Source organism: Microcaecilia unicolor, chromosome 7, assembly GCF_901765095.1.
Source record: "Microcaecilia unicolor chromosome 7, aMicUni1.1, whole genome shotgun sequence".
Taxonomy (NCBI): domain Eukaryota; kingdom Metazoa; phylum Chordata; class Amphibia; order Gymnophiona; family Siphonopidae; genus Microcaecilia; species Microcaecilia unicolor.
Window position 1 is genome coordinate 151,038,565 of NC_044037.1, and position 21,455 is coordinate 151,060,019.

Here is a 21,455-nt window from a genome sequence, read left to right on the forward strand (position 1 = left end):
TTTTTAAATCACATCTTTGGGAGGGGGTCAGTGACCACTGGGGGAGTAAGGGGGTCATGCCTTAATCCCTTCAGTGGTCATTTTATCATTTAGCCTACGCCTGGAATAGACTTCCTGAGCCCCTACGTCTTGCCCCATCCTTGACCATTTTTAAATCTAGATTGAAAGCCCACCTCTTTATTGCTTTTGACTTGTAACCATTCATCCCCACCTACCCTCCTCTCCTCTTTCCTCTACACATTAATTCATTTGTTTGCTTTATTTTTTGTCTATTAGATTGTAAGCTCTTTGAGCAGGGACTGTCTTTCTTCTATGTTTGTGCAGCGCTGCGTACGCTTTGTAGCACTATATAAATGCTAAATAGTAGTAGTACTTTTCCCCACAGACAAAGGAAATATATTACTTACACCCATACCTAAAGGCTTAAAGAAAAAATTAAATGACACAACCAACTATCGACCAGTAGCATCCATCCCCCTGATAGTAAAACTAATGGAAAGTATGGTAACCAAACAACTCACCAATTACCTAAACAGATTCACAATACTATATGAATCACAGTCAGGATTCCGATCCAACCATAGCACTGAAACAGTGCTAACCACTCTCATAACCAAATTTAAACAACTAATTGCAACTGGAAACAATGTGCTACTCCTACAATTCGATATGTCCAGCTCGTTCGACATGGTCAGCCACCAAATACTCTCGAACATCCTAGATTACTTCGGGATCGGAGGAAACGTACTCAGGTGGTTTAAAGGCTTCTTAACAGCAAGAACTTATCAAGTGATTTCAAACTCAAAAACGTCAACACCATGGAAACCTGAATGCGGAGTACCACAAGGATCACCGCTATCACCAACCCTTTTTAACTTAATGATGACACCTTTAGCCAAATCGCTATCCAACCAAGGTCTCAACCTGTACATCTATGCAGACGATGTCATGATATACATCCCGTTCAAACAAGATATAACTGAAATCACAAATGAAATCACACACAGCCTCCAAATAATGAACTCATGGGCGGACGCATTCCAACTAAAGCTAAACGCAGAAAAAACACAATGTCTCATCCTGTCCTTACAATACAACATAAACAAACCCAATACCATAAACACCCCAGATTACACCCTTCCGGTTTCAGACTGCCTGAAAATTCTGGGAGTCACAATCGACCGAAATCTTACATTCAAAGACCATGCGAAAAATACAGCAAAGAAAATGTTCTACTTAATGTGGAATCTTAAAAAAATCAAACCTTTCAATATATTACCCTGATTACTATACCTTTTCCAGGCCTTGCCGCTCCCCATTAGTGACCATATGCTTCACACCTTGCAGAGGAGATTACAAAAATTCATATGGAAAGGAGGCAAAGCTAGAATTCACCCTTCAATATTGTACACTGGCCGTAGGACCAAGGGAGGTTTGGGAGTCCCAAAGTTAGATCTTTACTATAAGGCGGCCCAAGCTAATTCTGCAGTGGACTGGTTTCAGGAAGCTCCCCATAAGCTCTGGGTGCAGATGGAACAGTATATACTACGTAGCCCATTGAAGTTGGGTCATTTACTGTGGCTGCCACCCAAACATCGCCGTCTGGGGGATGAGGTGAGCCCGATGATTAGTTTTACCCTGTCCTGTTGGGATAAACTGGAACGTTCGAAGGGAAGATATTGCTCTCAGCTGTCCCCTATTGCCTGTAATTTAGCATTTCCATTAGGCTGCTCTCGATCAGTTTTTACCAGATGGAAAAGACAAGGGTTAGATTTATGGGGACAGTTGGTGAAAAAAGACACTTTTATAACGTTCCGAGAGTTGGCGGACACCTACAGTTTGCCTTCCACAGACTATTATGCCTACACTCAATTGATTCATTTTCTCACCTCAGAAGGCAGGCGGGCCCACCTATTCAGAGAACCAACCTTCCTGGAAGAGCTCTGTGTTTGTGAACAAGGGACACGAGGTCTTATTACTCTGCTCTATGGGCATTTGAGAGACAAACTAGATGTTAGTTGCAAACACAGAGTTCTGTGGGAGAAAGAGTTGGGGATGAGCTACTCTGAAGAAGAGTGGAAAATGCTAGAGAGGCGCTCAGTACTTATATCACCAGCTGTAAACATCCAAGAAAACTTGGCAAAAGTGCTTTACCGATGGTACTTCACCCCAGTGAGGCTTAGCCACATGTTTAGATCAGTCTCTCCGAGTTGCTGGCGTAAATGTGGGCAGCGTGGCACTTTGGGTCATATCTGGTGGACCTGCCCTAAAGTAAAACTTTTTGGAAATCTGTCCAGGCCAGGATCAGACTCTGGGTGGGAGTAGAGGTATCCTGGGACCCTGCTGTATTTTTGTTTCATAGAACTATGACGGGAGTGAGCACCCATGGCCAAGTATTGATTAAACATTGCTTTTGTGTGGGCAGACTGCTTATAGCTCGCTCTTGGAAACAGAGTACCAGCCCATCAGTGGTCCATTGGCTGACTTTATTGAGGAACGACTGGTAGCGAAGGAGAGAAACCAGCTACCAAAATGGACCAAGATCTGGGAGCCTTTGGGTATCTCACAGCATTAAGAAGATGTCTAGCAATCATGGCTATGTTGCATTCTTGCAGTTACCCTTGACACTGTAAGGGGGGGGGGGGGGTGAAAGGGGAAAATGATCAATAGCTTGGATAAGTTCTGCAGGGGTTTTTTTTTTTCTCTCTTTGGTTGGGGGAATAAAAGGGGGAAAACTTTGCAAAATTACAAGAGGTTTGACTGTAGTACTGATCAATGGACGAGTATGGCAGAAATACGCTTTAATTTTTACAGTGTACATTTAAGTTGGTGAATACATTATACTGTCTGTACTTTCATTTTGTCAACTTGTTCAATAAAGCTTCTTGTTTAAAAAAAAAAAAATCAAACCTTTCTTCCCAAGGGAAGTATTCCGTAGCCTAGTACAATCAATGGTGCTAAGTCATCTAGACTACTGCAATGCCATCTATGCCGGAAGCAAAGAACAAATCATTAAGAAGCTTCAAACCGCTCAAAACACAGCAGCCAGACTCATATTTGGGAAAGCGAAATACGAAAGTGCCAAACCCCTAAGAGAAAAACTACACTGTCTCCCGCTAAAAGAACGAATTGCGTTCAAAGTTTGCACCCTGGTACACAAAATCGTTCACGGAGAAGCTCCGACCTATATGTCAGACCTTATAGACTGGGTGTGGAGGGTGGGTCAGTTAAAAGGCTATTGAATTATAGAGAACAGTTTTACATTTTTACCCTGCAAACGGTGATGCCTATGGGCTTAAATGCTGAATTGGAATGGGCATCGTTGATTTGAAGGAGTGTAGTTTTCTCTGACCAATGGGAGTCAAGGGGCGGGTTGATCACGTCAGGGACAGCTGGTGTATTTAAAGGGATTCAAAAAAACGCTGGAGCCACCTTTATGAAGGGTTTGTTCCCGAGAAATAATTAAGTAGAGCTGGTGCTGATAGAGACTTGAGGTAAGAGAAGGGGTTGGAATCTTCCCATGTTGGGTGGACCGAAAATTAGTGTTTGTCTACCAATGGGAAAAGAAATAACGATAGTTTTGTGTTGTCTTTTATTGCAGGGGTATGTCCTTGATACAGCTCGCATCCGAGCGAAACCTAAATGTCGGACAACTGAATCCCCAGGTCTGACATACTAAAATAAGTGAAAAATTAAAAATCATAGAAAAATTAGAAAATCATAAAATCTTAAAATTGGGTGAGCCGATGAGGAAGTTGGTGCTAAAAAAATTGCCATACTTTTGTTTTGCGCAATGAGCACTGCTGAGGTCACTAAAAGTGAATAAATGAAAGCGAAAATGTTCTTGTGATGGACTAAAATTGTTTTATAAAGTTGGTTGCACTGAATCTCACAGTAAATATACTTCAGTTGGTGCAGTTTGGGATTCGAGTGGAATTTGTTTGACTTACTTGCTATTGATTTATGGATAGTATAAGATAGTGTTTCCAAAGTCCAGTCCTGGAGTACCACTTGCCAGACAGGTTTACAGGATATCTACAATGAATATGCATGAACTTGATTTGCATACACTGTCTCCATTATATGCAAATCTCTTTCATGCATATTCATTGTGGATATCCTGAAACTCTATCTGGCAAGAGGTACTCCAGGACCAGACTTGGGCAACACTGGTGTAAGGGTTAAATCTGCCACTGAAAATGGTCTCACCGCAGGTCGACATTTTTAGGAAAGCCTGCCCATTTTTAATAGAATGCTCAGGTTCTGTTTCAGAAATAAGTTTCCTTTTCTTCTTTTGTTTTTACTGAGGTGGGCAGGAGTGAATGAGGCAGGAGACTCTGAATGACAAGTGCTGGCTATAATTTGAGACTCCCACACGCCCATTCTTACATGGTTGAAATCTTTTATAGCACTTGTTATGTATGCCTCAATAACTGCATCATTTTAATACAGAAAGCAGAAATATATTAGCATATTCTGGGATGTCTCATTCTTTGTCATTGATTAGCAGCAGTTCAACCCTGACAGTTTAACTGTGCTCAGCTTTGCTGTTTTAGCTGTATTCTGTCCTTGGAAGGGAAAATATATTTATCCTCAATAATTCTCTTCTGCAAGGTCGCTCTCCCTGTTCCTTATCCCTTTTATTCAAGTTACAGGGATGGATTGAGATTCAGTTTATGAAGAAGATTTTTGACAGTTTATGAAGAATGGATTTTGAACTTCCATTCCAATGCACTATGAAATTTGCAATTCTGTTTCTTCAATTTGAAATCAGTTCTACAGGTACCAAAATGCATTAGGCAAGCTTTTGCAGAACAAAAGCTGGCCTAAAATCTTTCTCCAGAAACTGCTTTGGACACCCTCGCTCCATCCACCTCCCGTTCCACTAAGCGTACTAATCCCCAGCCTTGGCTGACCCCTTGCATCCGTTACCTTCGCTCCTGCACCCGATCCGCTGAACGCCTCTGGAGGAAATCCCGTACCCATTCAGACTTCCTTCACTACAAATTCATGCTATCCTCCTTCCACTCCTCCCTATTCCTTGCAAAATAGGACTATTACACCCAAATGACCAATTCTCTCAGCTCCAACCCTCATCGTCTCTTCACCACCCTTAACTCCCTCCTCAAAGTGCCCCCCGCTCCCACTCCCCCTTCACTGTCTCCTCAATCACTGGCTGACTACTTCCGCGACAAGGTGCAAAAGATCAACCTTGAGTTCACTACCAAGCCACCACCTCCTCTTCAGCCTGTAGCCCCATCCAACAACCAACCAACCATGGCCTCTTTCTCCTCCTTTCCTGAGATCACCAAGGATGAAACCTCCCGCCTTCTCTCCTCCTCGAAATGCACCACCTGTTCCTCTGATCCCATCCCCACCAACTTACTTAACACCATCTCCCAAACTGTCACCCCCTCCATCTGTCGCATTCTTAACCTCTCTCTCTCCACTGCAACTGTCCCTGACACCTTCAAGCACGCGTAGTCATACCTCTCCTAAAAAAACCATCACTTGACCCTACCTGCCCCTCCAACTACCGCCCTATCTCTCTCCTACCCTTCCTCTCCAAAATACTTGAGCGCGCCGTTCACAATCGCTGCCTTGATTTTCTCTCCTCTCATGCCATCCTCGATCCACTTCAATCCGGTTTTCGCCCTCTACACTCGACAGAAACAGCACTCTCTAAAGTCTGCAATGACCTGCTCCTCGCCAAATCCAGAGGCCACTATTCCATCCTCATCCTCCTCGATCTATCCGCGGCGTTTGACACTGTCAATCATGATTTACTTCTTGCCACACTGTCCTCTTTTGGGTTCGAAGATTCTGTCCTCTCCTGGTTCTCCTCTTATCTCTCCCACCGCACCTTCAGGGTTCACTCTCATGGATCTTCCTCCACTCCCATCCCACTATCTGTTGGAGTTCCCCAGGGATCTGTCCTTGGACCCCTTCTCTTCTCAATCTACACCTCTTCCCTAGGCTCACTGATCTCATCTCATGGTTTTCAGTATCATCTTTATGCTGATGACACCCAGCTATATCTCTCCACACCAGACATCACCGCGGAGACCCAGGCCAAGGTATCGGCCTGCTTATCTGACATTGCTGCTTGGATGTCCAACCGCCACCTGAAGCTGAACATGTCCAAAACCGGGCTCCTCGTCTTTCCACCTAAACCCACTTCTCCTCTTCCTCCACTCTCTATGTCAGTTGATAAAACCCTCATCCTCCCCGTCCCATCTGCCCGCAACCTCGGAGTCATCTTCGACTCCTCCCTCTCCTTCTCTGCGCATATCCAACAGACTGCCAAAACCTGTCGCTTCTTCCTCTTCAACATCAGCAAAATTCGCCCTTTCCTTTCTGAGCACACCACACGAACTTTCGTCCACGCTCTCATTACCTCTCGCCTTGACTACTGCAACTTACTCCTCACCGGCCTCCCACTTAGCCATCTATCCCCCCTTCAATCCGTTCAGAATGCTGCCGCACGTCTTATATTCCGCCAGAACCGATATACTCATATCACCCCTCTCCTCAAGTCACTTCACTGGCTTCCGATCAGATACCGCATACAATTCAAGCTTCTACTCCTTACCTACAAATGCACCCGGTCTGCGGCTCCTCACTACCTCTCTACCCTCATCTCCCCCTATGTTCCTACCCGTAACCTCAGCTCACAGGACAAATCCCTCCTCTCCGTACCCTTCTCCACCACTGCCAACTCCAGGCTCCGCTCATTCTGCCTTGCCTCACCCTATGTCTGGAACAATCTTCCTCAACCCCTACGCCAAGCCCCCTCCCTACCCATCTTTAAATCTCTGCTTAAAACTCACCTCTTCAATGCTGCTTTCGGCACCTAACCTTTCGAGAAATATAGTAAGCCCTATCAGATCGACTCTACACTTGTCTTTTAGATTGTACACTTGTCTTTAGATTGTACACCTGTCTTTTAGGTTGTAAGCTCCTTGAGCAGGGACTGTCCTTCCATGTTAAATTGTACAGCGCTGCGTAACCCTAGTAGCGCTTTAGAAATGTTAAGTAGTAGTAGTAGTAAAATCTTTCTCCAGAAACTGAGTCTTATCGCATCCTTGCAGTTGCCATTAGGAATTCATCATGCATGGGTTGCAGTATTTAAGTGATATGATTTGGCAAGGTAGGAAAATTAAGGTGTTCTCAAATTTAATATGCATGCAGCTATGAATGCATGGTTAAGAAATGCCTGTGAAACTTTAAAATTTTAAGTCAAGACTGAAAAGTACAGTCAGCATGGATATACACATACAGCTTGTACTAGCCCTATGTCTATGTGTAGTAGCCTCTGGACTGACAGTTTCTGGAGAAAGGAAAAGCCTGGAAAATGATGAGACAGAGCAACATCTTTACTCCTTTCCCTTTTCTGTCTTTTTTTATTCTCCTAGTTGATTAAGTAGGTTATTTTAGAAGCCCTTTTCATGATTTGCATATGGAATTCTGGGCATTTTTACATTTATGCAACATCCACATGTAAATCTCGATTTTAGAAAGGCCAGAACTTAGATGTGGATGCCCCAACTATGTTCAGATATCTCTATGTAGAAAAGGAGTGTTGGGGCATGGTATGGGATTTGCAGAGGTATACACATGTAGAACTGATTTTGCATAGCTGCGACGTCAGACTCCGTCCAACTGGAACTAAGGATGCATGCAGCTTTCACAGCACGATGAGGATGAAGAAGTTAAAGAAGACTGCGGCTGGGCTGGCGGGGGGTTGGGGTTCCCTGCCAGCTGAAGCAATATTTTAAAAAGCCGGCAGGAGGAAGCGGACCTCGGCGGTAGGTGACGGTGGTAGGTGGGGGAGGGAGGGAGGGTTAACGGCGGTAGGGGGTTCCGGGGCAAAATCTGTGGGGGCCCAGGCCCCTGTGGCCCCACGCAGATACACCTGCGCTGGCAAGTAATGTTTTTCATCACATTTTTTGGGGGGGAGGAGCTTAGTGACCACTGGGGGAATAAGGGGAGATCACCCCTAATTCCCTCCAGTGGTCATCTGGTTATTTAGGGCACCTTTTTGTGCCTTAATCATTATAAAACCAGGTTAAGCTCAAAATGTTTTAAGTTTTAGTCCTGGAAGTTTTTATTTTGTTCCATTATGGCTGAAAAACGTCTAAGTCTTAGGAATGCCTAAGTTCTGCCTTGAACCCATCCCTGAAACGTCCCCTTGAGATTTGGATGTACTTCTGACAAACTGCATAGAAAAACGTCTAAAAATAGGTTTCGAAAATTGGACGTTTTTGTGAGAAAAACGTCCAAATACTGCTTTATGCAACTTTTTAGACGTTTTTCTCTTTTGAAAATGAGTCCACTGGCATATTGCTGTCTTGAGGGACATCCAGGACAACCTAAGACCTAGATATATAGGGGGTAAGAAGGAATGGTGGCAGGTTTGTAAGTGATGTTCACAGGAGGTGGTGTTTTGTTGAATGGCTACCCTCATTATGGGAGAGTCAGAATGGCAATTATAACATGATGTGCAAAAAGGAAGGCTGCAAACTTTGCAGAAACATAGAAATATAGAAAAATGAAGGCAGATAAAGACCATCTCCCCCCCCCCCCCCCCCCCCCGATATTTAGCTGGTGGCAGGAAGTGCAGTTAGCTTCCGCCAGCAATGCTTACTTCAGATATTCAATGCCAGGCTGTATCCGGTGACCGGCATTGACTATACGATTTCAGTTTTGTCCACAGCAGTTTAACCAATTAAGCCGATAGTCAGCGTTATCCATCATCTTTTTAACCATGACAACTGCCACACTATTATTCTCTCATTTTTTATGTCACATCTCGGCTACTGTAACATCATTTATTCAGGCTTACCTTTCTCTGCTTTCAAAAAACTACAGACTTTACAGAACACAGCTATAAGATTGCTATGCCACGCCTGCCATACCAATCACACAACCACCTTACTAAAACAACATCATTGACTATCTGTTGAGTTTCGAGTCATCTACAAAATCATACTGTTGATATTTAAGGCTTTCAGAATAGGTGTCCCCAATTACCTCTCTCATCTCACTATTCCCTATTCTAAGGGTGTAGCCAGACTTGATATTTTAGGGGGGGCCCAGAGTTAACATGGGGGGGGGCACTAAGCACATAGGCATGAGTAGTGCTTAATGTACTCCTAAATAATGCCTTGGAGAGCACTTCTTAACAGATTTCTAATTAAACAGTCTGTCCTGCATCAACATAAACCACATACATACTTACGGAAACTTTGGAACCCCTGACATTTTTAAATGAAGTTGCATTATCCTATAACTTAAACTTTACCATTATAGTATACTTGGGTCTGGTCAACCTCTCAACACACATCACAGTATCTTAGAAAATAATTCTTCAGTGGAACATATCCCTCAAATTTACTTTAAAAGAAATATCTTATTATGATGTATTAATAAAATAAGTCTTCTTGTCTCTTCCTTTGATTCTACTGCTTTCTTTCCTATCTGAAGCTGACATAAACCAGTTCACGTCCCTGGAGTTCCTGATGGTGTTCCTTCCACCCCTTTTTCCTTATGAAGGAGCAGACAAATAAAGGATTGTCTGCCAAATTACTTTGTGAAGTAACACCAGTGCTTTTTTTGTAGAAAAAAAGGTGCCGGTACTCATTATGGGCAGGGCCACCACATATGGCTCCACCCCTATGATAGCCACACCCCTTATACCAGCCATGGTGCATATAAACAGACATCATTGAAAATATTATACTAGTATAGAAGAAAAAAAATAACATGATTTTTTTCATTATAAATAATTTCTGTGCGCTCTTAAAGCTCCAGTATACCCAGTGCAAAATAAGACAGCAGATGTAAATTCTCAAATTGGACATATTTCAAACACTAAAATGAAAATAAAATGATTTTTTCTACATTTGTAGTCTGGTGACTTTGTTTTTCTATCCATATTGGTCCCAGTCTCTGATTTTGCTGCTCTCTATCTGTTCTCTTCTCCGTTTCCAGGGCTTCCTTTCCATTTATTTCTTTACTTTCCTCCTTTCTTCTTCACTTCTTGCCCTGCATCCATAAGTAAAAGCTGGGTCCTCCTCCCTAGAATTGACTGGAGGAGGTATAACATGGATCCAGTTTTTGCCTATTTTCTCCATCCATGTGCAGTTTTTCTCCTCTTCCCTTTCTCTCATCTCCATCCCTGTGCATCTTCTTCTTTTTTCTTTGCTACCCTCTATCCATGTCCAGCACTTCTCCTCTCTCCTTCCCTCCATCCATGTCCAGCACTCCTCCTCTCTCTTCCCTCCCCTTTATCCATATAAAGCAATAATTCTCTCTCCCCTCTCCTCCATCCAAGTCCAGCATTTCTCCTCTCTCCCCGCCAACCCCTCCACCCAACCATGTCCAGCAATTCTCCTCTATCTCCTGCTCTCCCTCTCCATCCATTTCCAGCATTTCTCCTCTCTTCCCTGCCCTCCCATCCATGTGCATCTCCTTCCTCTCTTCCCTCCCCTCCATCCATGTCCAGCATGTCTCCTCTCTCCCCTGCCCTCCCATATCCAGCAATTCTCCTCTGTCCCATCCTCCCCTGCCATCCATGTCCAGCGATTCTTCTCTGTCCCCCTGCCATCCATGTCCAGTGATTCTCTCTTCCCTGCCCTCCCCTCCTTTCCATGTCCAGTGATTCTCTGTTCCCTGCCCTCCCCTCCCATCCACATCCAGCGATTCTCTCATCCCTGGCCTCTCCTCCCATCCATGTCCAGTGATTCTCTCATCCCTGCCCTCCCCTCCCATCCATGTCCAGCAATTCTCTCTTCTCATCCCTGCCCTCCCTTCCCATCGATGTCCAGCAGTTCTCTCTTCTCTTCCCTGCCCTCCCCTCCCAGCAATGTCCAGAAATTCTCTGTTCGCTCCTCTCCCAGCGATGCCCAGCAATTCTCCATTCCCTGCCCTCCCAGCAATGTCCAACAATTCTCTGTTCCCTACCCTCCCAGCCATGTCCAGCAATTCTCCATTCCTTGCCCTCCCCTCCCAGCAATGTCCAGCACTTCTCTGTTCCCTCCCCTTCCAGCGATGTCCAGCAATTCTCCGTTCCCTCCCCTCCCCTCCCCTCCCAGCAATGTCCAGCAATTCTCTGTTCCCTCCCCTCCCAGCCATGTCCAGCAATTCTCCGTTCCCTGCCCTCCCCTCCCAGCAATGTCCAGCACTTCTCTGTTCCCTCCCCTTCCAGCGATGTCCAGCAATTCTCCGTTCCCTCCCTTCCCCTCCCAGCAATGTCCAGCAATTCTCTGTTCCCTTCCCTCCCAGTGATGTCCAGCAATTCTCCGTTCCCTGCCCTCCCAGCAATGTCTAGCAATTCTCTGTTCCCTCCCCTCCCAGCCATGTCCAGCAATTCTCCGTTCCCTCCCCTCCCCTCCCAGCAATGTCCAGCAATTCTCTGTTCCCTCCCCTCCCAGCCATGTCCAGCAATTCTCCGTTCCCTGCCCTCCCCTCCCCTCCCAGCAATGTCCAGCAATTCTCTGTCCCCTCCCCTCCCAGTGATGTCCAGCAAGTCTCCATTCCCTGCCCTCCCAGCGATGTTCAGCAATTCTCCGTTCCCTGTCCTCCCCTCTCCCATGTGCAGCAATTCTTCTCGGACTCAGCAGCGCAAACGATGCAGGCAGCGATTGAAAGAGGCTGTCTGTATCGGAGCTTCCCTCTGCGAGTCCCGCCTATGTTGTTACAACTTCCTGTTTCCGCATAGGTGGGACTCGCAGAGGGAAGCTCCGACACAGACAGCCTCTTTCAATCGCTGCCTGCATCGTTCGCGCCTCTGAGTCTTAAAGAAAAAAGTAAGTGCAGGACACGCTGGGAGGGTCGCCGAGGGGGGGGGGGGGCAAAAAAAGGTGCCGGTACACCGTACCATTGTGTACCAGCACAAAAAAAGCACTGAGTAACACTAAATCCTACCAAGAAGCTTCTTAGAGCCTATGTAGCAATTTGAGACTGGCATAGAGGCTGGCAAAAAAGTGCTTTATTTTTTTTTGTTGAAAATATTTTTATTACGTGGGGAGTCAGTTACCATACAGCATATGTCTCCAGCATAACAGAACCTGTACAGTCATAATAAAACTCTTTGTACATCAACATATAATAACTTTATATCCATCTGATCTCCACAACATTTTATTTATTATCCCTTTCCTCCCTATTACCCCCCCTCCCCTCCCGTCCCCCTTCCCTTCCCCATTACCCTCTCCAGTGAGTTTCCCAAACTACACACAGATTCTACTGTCCAGGCTTGGAGCATTGTTGTGAGAACAGAGCCTGAGTTCTTCCCCAAAGATCTCGGTATTGGCGAAGTCTGAGAGCATTAGCAAATTTATGTGTCATGCTTACCCAACTACCCATTTCTACCATACATGACTTCCACGATTCCAGGTCCGGGGGCTCCTCAGCAACCCACACCCTTAATATACACTTCTTCAAAATTATCATTGCTAGTAATATAAATTTGGTCTGGGCTGCACCCAATCCCTGCTTTTGGAGTGACTCCCCACATCCCATCAGGGTGACAGAGTACTGCCACTCCACTGTACGCTGCAATATCTCTTCCAGTAGGTGCAACGCCCTTGTCCAGAACTCATGTAATGATGGACACTCCATAAAGGAATGTAAAAATGAACCCACATTCCTCTTACATTTGTTACATTTGTCCTCCTCCCACATCCCCAACACCTTCCCTCTTGCCTTAGTTATGTGCACCCTGTATAGGATCCTGTACTGAATGTCCTGTAATGATGCATTCGGAGTTATCTTCCCCAGATTTCGAAATGCTGCCCCCAGGCGTTCCTCCGTGACCTCTTCTACTATGTCTCTGCTCCATTCCTCTGCTAAGTGTGACATATGGGGCGCTTTTTTATGATCTCTGATCGCTTGATGCCACCTTGACAGCCCATTACTTAGTGGGCTAGTCTGCATAAACAATAAGTCTAATTTAGTGAAACGAGCTAAAGACCGATTCCTGCGCTCTTCACTGAGCACATAATCTCGGGCTTGCAAATAAGCGAAAAATTGTGAGCCAGCTATCTGCAGTTCATGCTTTACCACATCAAAGGTTGGAAAGGCATCGTCTCCCTCTTTCCGGAACTGTCCTATAAACCGACATCCCTTGTCCCGCCAGCTCCCGAATATCGACACGCCCTGCCCTGCTGGGAAGGCCATATTTCCCACTAACGGCATGAATGGACTGACCCCCTTGCCCGCCTCTCCGTGTCCTCTCCACCACCTCCATGCCCGTTGTAACGCCGCCACGTAGGGGTTCCTCACTATTTTCCGGGCTCCCTGCACTGCCCAAGACTCTAATACCGTAAAGGGGTCATTTGGGCTGCACCAACTCTCCCAAAATCCCGGGAGCGCATAATGCCCCTCCCCCGAGATCAATTCATGTATCCACCGCATTAACGCTGCCACATTATATCTCCTCAGGTCTGGAAGCCGGAGCCCTCCCTGTGCTTTACCGTATAATAGTTTGGCAAATGCTATCCTTGGGCGCTTAGAATGCCAAATAAAGGTGCTTACTATGCTTTTATATTGTTTCTCTTCCTCCCTTCCCACCCACAGTGGCAGCATTTGCAATGGGTACAATAACTTAGGCAATAACACCATCTTTACTAATGCAATCCTGCCCATGAAATTTACTGGGAACTCCTTCCACTTTTTACACAATTGTTTTACCTCTTCTATGCGATCAACTAGATTCCTTTTATACACCCAGGCCATGTCCGCGCTAAGGTGTACCCCAAGATATTTGATACCTCCTTGTGCCCTGCGTAGTGGGAAGCTCAACGCATCGAAACAACGACACGCTTCATTGACCGACAACGCCTCCGACTTTTCAAAATTTATACTAAGGCCTGAGAAGGCCCCGAACTCTCGAATGATCTGCATAACTAACGGTAGAGCTTCAGTTGCATCGTCTATCAGCAGCAACATATCGTCTGCGAACAGATTTATTTTATATTCTTCTCCTCCCACTCTTATACCTTTCAACCTCGTTTCCTGTCTTATTTTGGCTGCCAGTGGTTCTAAAGTTAGGATAAATAGTAAAGGCGACAAAGGACACCCCTGCCGAGTCCCCCTTCCCAAAGCAAATGTGTCTGATAAGGAGTCATTTATGAGTATTTGAGCCGTCGGGGAGCTATATAACGCCTTAATCCAGTTCAAGAATTCCCCCTGGATGCCGAAACGACCCAGGATCCAAAACATATATTTCCAAATCACCTTATCAAAGGCTTTCTCGGCATCCAGGCTAGCCAAAATGGCATCCCCTCTCCTCCCCTTCCCCTCCAACAAAACTCTGCACACTTTTAAGATGTTGGCCGATGCATATCTTCCCTTGACAAATCCGACCTGATCAGGATGTACCAGACAGGTCACCACTTGCCCCAAACGGTTCGCGAGCACTGCCGCTAATATCTTTACATCTTGGTTCAGCAGTGAGATTGGCCTGTAGGAACCCACCAGCTCTCCATCCCTCCCAGGCTTGGGAAGCACCACTATATGCGCATGATTTAACACCGAGCCCATATTGCCCGCTTCTCTAACATCCTCACACATTGCAGTGAATGGCACCACTATCATATCTTGGAGGATTTTATAATATTCCCCTCCCAATCCATCGGGACCTGGTGCTTTTGCTAAGGTTAATCTTTTAATGATATTTTGTACCTCCTTCCCCTGAATCGGAGCGTTCAACATCTGCTGCTGCTCTACTGATATGTTAGCCAAACCCACCCCCTCAAGAAATTTTCTACATTTATCCTCTGGGAAGGATCCCTCTTCATACAAGGACGAGAAGAAATGTACAAACTCCCCTTGAATTTCTGTTGCTGTGGCACATACTCTCCCCTGTTCGTTTTTAATTTTACTTATGTATTTCCTCGTTGACCTCTGATTTACAAGAGACGCCAACATTTTACCTGTTTTATTGCCCCATTGCTGTAATTTGTATTTATACAATTTAACATTATACATCGCACCCTCATCCAACACAGCCTGTATATTTTTCCTGCACTCCATGTACGCCTGCCTATTACCTTCAGTTGGGGAGCCTATCAGTGTCCTGCGCGCTTCTCGCAGTTGTGTAGTAAGAACCTTTATTTTCTCCCCCCGAGCTTTATTCTTAGAAGCAACATATGACATGATTTTCCCTCTTAGTACTGCCTTTGCGGCCTCCCAAAAAATTCTTGGGCTCACCTCCTGTGTGTCATTGTCCTCTATATAATCCAGCCAGCCCCGCCTCAAATATGCACAGAATTCCCTGCTTCTGTATAACGCCGGATTCATCCGCCATCGGTCCAGACCCCCCCTCTTTCCCCAAGATATCTCCACCCACACTAGGGCATGATCCGACACAGCTGGCTCTTCAATTCCCGAGCGAGTCGCTGCGGCGCTAATTGAATGCGATATCAGCAGATAGTCAAGACGTGAATGGGCCCCGTGAGGGTGTGAAAAAAAGGTGTAATCATGATCTTCTAAATGTTGCTGCCTCCATATGTCCACTAATGCTAAATCTTTCAGTAACAGATTCACTCCCTTATCCTCATGGTCCCTTCCCGCTCTCCGCGCTGGCTTACAATCTATTGAAGGGTCACTTGTAATGTTGAAGTCCCCCCCAACTATAAGCTGGTAATTGTCTAATGTTACCAACTTGGCCATCAGTAGAGTAAAAAATTTATGGCTATAAACATTGGGAGCGTAAACACTGCATAACCCCACCCTTTTCCCTTGCAGGTCACCTGTCACTATTAAAAAACGCCCTTCAGGGTCCTGATACATGTTATGCAAATCAAAAGCCACATTTTTCTTGAGCAATATTGCCACCCCTCGTTGTCTTCCATTATATGCTGCAAAAAATACATCCCCTACCCAGTCTTTCTTTAGCTTAAGATATTCTAATTTGTTTAGGTGAGTTTCCTGGAGCATGGCCACATCCGCTTTTTGGCGCTTAAGGGCCTGCAGTATTTTAGTTCTCTTTACTGGGGAATGCACTCCGTCCACATTCAATGACACAATCTTAAGATTAGCCATTAAGGACAAAGCATTTCTTGTCAATTCGTGTTCTAATTCCCGGTGTAATCTGCGGGCCTCCCAGCTGAGCCCCCAGACTTAAAAAGCATTGTACCTGTCTCTGTTGGTTCTCACACTCTCCTCTCTTTTTACTCTCTGGTCTTGTTTTTTCCCATCGCCCGCTCAGTCTCCACATAAGTATTTTTTGAGTAACTTTTACTCCCTCCCACCCTCCTCTCCCCCCCCTTGGTTGCTCCCCTCCCCCCCATCCTGCCCCTACCATTCTTACCCTTTGAGTACACATACCCCTTATGCATACCAATACTCAACATACGCACTCCCCGTCACACCACCAACTCTCCCGAACTCCTCTCTCACTACCCCTACCTCTCCTCTCCCCCCAGGGATATCCCACACCCCACTCAATACAGATTTTTCTTATTCATTCCATTATATTCCTGTAATTAGGCACTTGTGCTCCCTAGAGAAGAAAAAACATGAATATTAGTAAAAACGGGTGCATACTTAAAGGTCCAACTTGCAAACTATGTAACTTAAACTGGGCAGTTCATGGCACAGGATTTCTTTTCACATCCCTGCAGATGCGCTTCCATGCTGCTCTGGCCAGCTGCATATTCGTTGTCTTCTTTAAGCGCCTTATATCCTTGCCACCTCCACTGTCCTTAAATTCCAGAGAGAAGAAAAAAGGGCTCTACCAACACATCACCTCTCTTGTACTGTTCTCTCTCATGGTAAGGTAGTCACAAATTTTTCCAGCTCTGCCGCCTCACTAAAAAACAAAGTTTTGTTCTCGTGCATCACCCGCACCTTTGCCGGGTATAGTAAAGCGAATCGGACTCCCTTGTCAAACAATCTTTTACAGTGGCGGCCCATAACTTTCCGCTGATCAGATACTATGGTCGAGTAGTCCTGAAAAAGCAAGATTTTCTCCCCTTCATATGCAAGGCCCGATTTATTCCTGTATGCTTGCAGCAGTGCTTCCTTGTCCATATAATTCAGCAGCTTTGCTAGCACTTGCCTTGGCCTGCTCTCATTCTCTCTTATCACTCCTACTCTGTGCACTCTCTCCACCTGCAGGGGAATTTTACTGGTGTCCAGGCCCAGTTCCTTAGGCAGCCACTGTTCCACCATTTTCCGTAAGTCCATTGCTTTCACTGACTCTGGGATACCCACAATCCGAAGATTATTTCTTCTGCTGCGATTTTCCAGATCGTCTGCCTTCTGGGTCAACTGTTCACATTTTCTTTCCAAGGCTGCCACTTGCTCGTTCGTGCTCGCCGCCGTATCCTCACATGTCGAGACTCTATCCTCCACATGCTGCAATCTGGCGCTCTGGCGTTCCAGCGCCTCACGAATTTGATCTACCGACGTTTGCAACTTAGTCAGCTTGTCCTCCAACATCGCCGAAATTTGTTGCACCATGTCCCGCACCATGTCAGCTGGTAGCGGGCCCGCCATCGCTGTCTCCGGAGCCGCCGCCATCTTGCCTTGCGTCGCGTTGATGTTTTGCTTTCCCCGCGGGGTCTTGGCGGGCATAACCTCCTACGCGCTCAACGCAGCGCTTTCCCGACTCGTTCTCTTTGTGCCTCTCACCTTCCGCCGTCTGCGGTTGCGGCTATGGAGCTCACCCCGGGGGGAGGTCGGTATTAAAATAGCTGATTTTTAAGCGCTCGAGTCGGAGCCGGTTTCGGAGGTCTCCGCTCAGCTCCACGTCATCACGTGACCCCAAAAAAGTGCTTTATTTTTATTTTTTTCATGTGGGAGGGGGTTGGTGACCACTGGGGGAGTACAGGGAGGTCATCTCCCATTCCCTCCAGTGGTCATCTGGTCAGTTGGGGCACCTTTTTGAGGCTTGGTCATGAAAATAAAAGGACCAAGTAAACCCGTTGAAATACTGCTTAACGCCGCTTTTCTTTCCATTATCTGCGAAAGCCAGCCAGCTGGTAGCCACGCCCATGCCTGCCCATGTCCTGCCTTCGCTTCGCCGGCGACATGCCCCTTTGAACTTTCGCCGGCGAGGCAAAGGGAAAGCGGCGATGCTGTAAAAAAAGCAGTCTTCTGACGTCATTCTGACGTCATTTCCTTTTCCCGCGGCGGGACTAAGGGCGCGAAGAACCGAACTCCTGAGAAGCAAGCAGGGAAGGCAGCTGGAGACGGGCAGCAGGGCTTTAAATAAGTCGGCGCTTCAAGGCAGATAATTGAACTGACGGATGGGAGCGGCAGGGGAGGATGGGGGGGCGAAGGACATCGCTAGACCTGGATGGGAGTGGGAGGGCAGGGGAGGGAGGAGAACTGCTGGGCATGGATAGGCAGAGGGAGGCAGGGGAGAGAATAGCTGGGCATGGATGGGCAGAGGGAGGCAGGGGAGAGAATTTCTGGGCATGGATGGGCAGAGGGAAGCAGGGGAGAGAATTGCTGGGCATGGATGGGCAGAGGGAGGCAGGGGAGAGAATAGCTGGGCATGGATGGGCAGAGGGAGGCAGGAGAGAGAATTTCTGGGCATGGATGGGCAGAGGGGGGCAGGGGAGAGAATTGCTGGGCATGGATGGGCAGAGGGAAGCAGGGGAGAGAATAGCTGGGCATGGATGGGCAGAGGGAGGCAGGGGAGAGAATTTCTGGGCATGGATGGGCAGAGGGGGGGCAGGGGAGAGAATAGCTGGCATGGATGGGCAGAGGGAGGCAGGGGAGAGAATTGCTGGGCATGGATGGGCAGAGGGGGCAGGGGAGAGAAGAGAATTGCTGGGTATGGGTGGATAGAGAGGGGCAGGGGAGAGAGGAGTTTCAGGACATGGATGGCGGGGAGAGCAAGAGAAATTCTGGACATGGATGGAGGGGAGGGAAGGGAGAGAGAAGAAATGCTGGACATGGAGGGAAGATAGGGGAAGGAGATTCGATGAGGGAAAAGGAAGTGAGGAGAGAAACTGCACATGGATGGAGAAAATAGGCAGAAGCTGGATCCACTGTACAGTCAAGTATGTGGAGGACCAGAAATGAAGAAGAAAGGAGGAAAGAAAAGAAATAAATGGAAAGGAAGCCCTGGAAACGGAGTCAAGGGAACAGATAGAGAGCAGCAGAATCAGATACTGGACCAGCATGATCAGAGAAACAAAGTCACCAGACAACAAAAGTAGAAAAAAATAATTTTATTTTCATTATAGTGTTTGGAATATGTCCACTTTGAGAATCAGGTGCTGAATGTTAAAAGTTTATGTTTATTTACTTATTTATGGCATTTTATCCCATATTAAACATGAATTAGATTGGAACCTGGAATCATTTAATTTTTTTTTCCTGGAGAGAGTAATGTGTTGGCCGCCGCGGCCCCCCCCCCCCCAGGGGTATAGCCAGCTCTGCAATTGTTTTGGGGGGGGGCGCAGAGGTGGACGGGGGGGGGGGAGCGCAGAGGTGGACGGGGGGGGGGGGGCGCCGAGGTGGACCGGGGAGAGAGCCTGTTGTTAAAAATTTACCAGCACACCACTGACTGAAAGCCCACCTCTTTAACATTGCTTTTGACTCATAACCACTTGTAACCACTTGCCTCCACCTACCCTCCTCTCCTCCTTCCTGTACACATTAATTGATTTGATTTGCTTACTTTATTTTTTGTCTATTAGATTGTAAGCTCTTTGAGCAGGGACTGTCTTTCTTCTATGTTTGTGCAGCGCTGCGTACACCTTGTAGCGCTATAGAAATGCTAAATAGTAGTAGTAGTAGTAAAGAGGCGCCAATAAAGGAAATGCAAACTTCCAAACTGGAAAAGCAGCTGGGGACGTTTATCATTTTAACCCATAATCAAAATTAGGGCATCCAAAACAGAGCAGCTGGGGACGTCCATAGTTCCCACCCATAATGGAAATGAGGACGACCAAATCGGAGGAAGCAGCTGGGGACGTTTAGGGATTTTGCCCATAATCGAAATTAGGACGATCATCTTGGGGGCGCCCATGCTGCTCTTACATGGGCATCCTTGGGACGTTCTTGGGACGTCCTCAGTATTTTCGAAGTTCTGCATCCTGTCAGAATGGCACCAAAACAGGCACCCACCTGAAAAGATAATTTCACTGTATCCTCTGCACTCCTTCCATAGTTCTATGTGTACCAACTACCCTGTGTGGCTCTCTTGCACATCACTCTCTAAAATGCACTGTACTCCTCTTCTCCAGCTCTATACCATCTACAATCAGATCTGTGATTACCTGCTAATGCCATTCTTCACCATCTGTTTCCTGGGTCTTCACATGTGGGCCTATGTATATGAATACTGTAGAACAAAACTGGGTTATTTTGACCAACACACGTCCGCCCCTTTTGCTATGCAGGTGATGACACCAGTCAGACACAGAAGCTGGTCTTAGTGGGCACCAGCCCCAGCATACTGAAGGGCAGATAGAGCAGCAAACCAGGGACACAGACAACGCTAATGGGGCACTGAACAACTCTCAACTTTCTCTCCCAACAACGATCTCACTACTCTCCAACTCCACAAAATCGCTAATGGGTCTAAAGATGACTTCCCCCTTACCCTGGTCGCTTTTATTTCAGGTCTAACTAAGGACTCCCATGTTCCCGCCCATGCAAAACCATTTCGCTAGCCATTATAAGTTGGAGGCACCCATCTCGTAACGCCGCCCATAACATGCCCCCTGTGGGGACGCTTCGCACTGAGGATGTTCTTACGGCCCTGTTTCGATTATTGGATTTGGATGACCTTCTTTCATAGGGACGCCCATGTGCCTTTTGTAGTTTTGTGTCGCTTTTTGGACACCCTTCTCTTTCAAAAATGAGCCTGATTGTGACTCAGTTTTATGAACAAAAAGTTTTGTGCAGCCCCCAAGATTAATGAAGGATGATCTCTCAGTGATTATCTGGAGGATTCTGGGTTGCCATACGTCACTTCTGAGCAGCAGGAATGTTTGAATGCACCAGTGCAGGTGAAGGACCTGCAGCAGGCCATCAAACACCTCAAGTCTCATATTTTTCCAGGACCAGATGGCTTTTCACTGGTATTTTATAAGATGCTTACCACTTCTTTGCTTGGTCCCTTACTAGACTACTATGCTGACAGTTTGCAGCATGGCGCATTTTCTATGCATGTGAATGAGGCTTTGATTTCTTTGATACCTAAGACTGGAAAACAGGGCACAAGCTGTCAGTTATAGGCCTTTATCACTTCTCAGTGTTGACATTAATCTGTTGGCCCACATTCTGGCTACTCATTTAGCAGGAGTGTTGCCCTCTTTAGTAGGTGACCACCAGGTGGGCTTTATAACGGGTAGGCTTTCGGTAGTGAATGTGCAGAAAGTCTTGTTGACTATGTCTTGTGCCCAAGTGGCTGGAATTGAGGGGCTGGTTGTGGGGCTGGATGCTAATAAGGCCTTTGACCAAGGTAACTGGGAGCAGGGCTG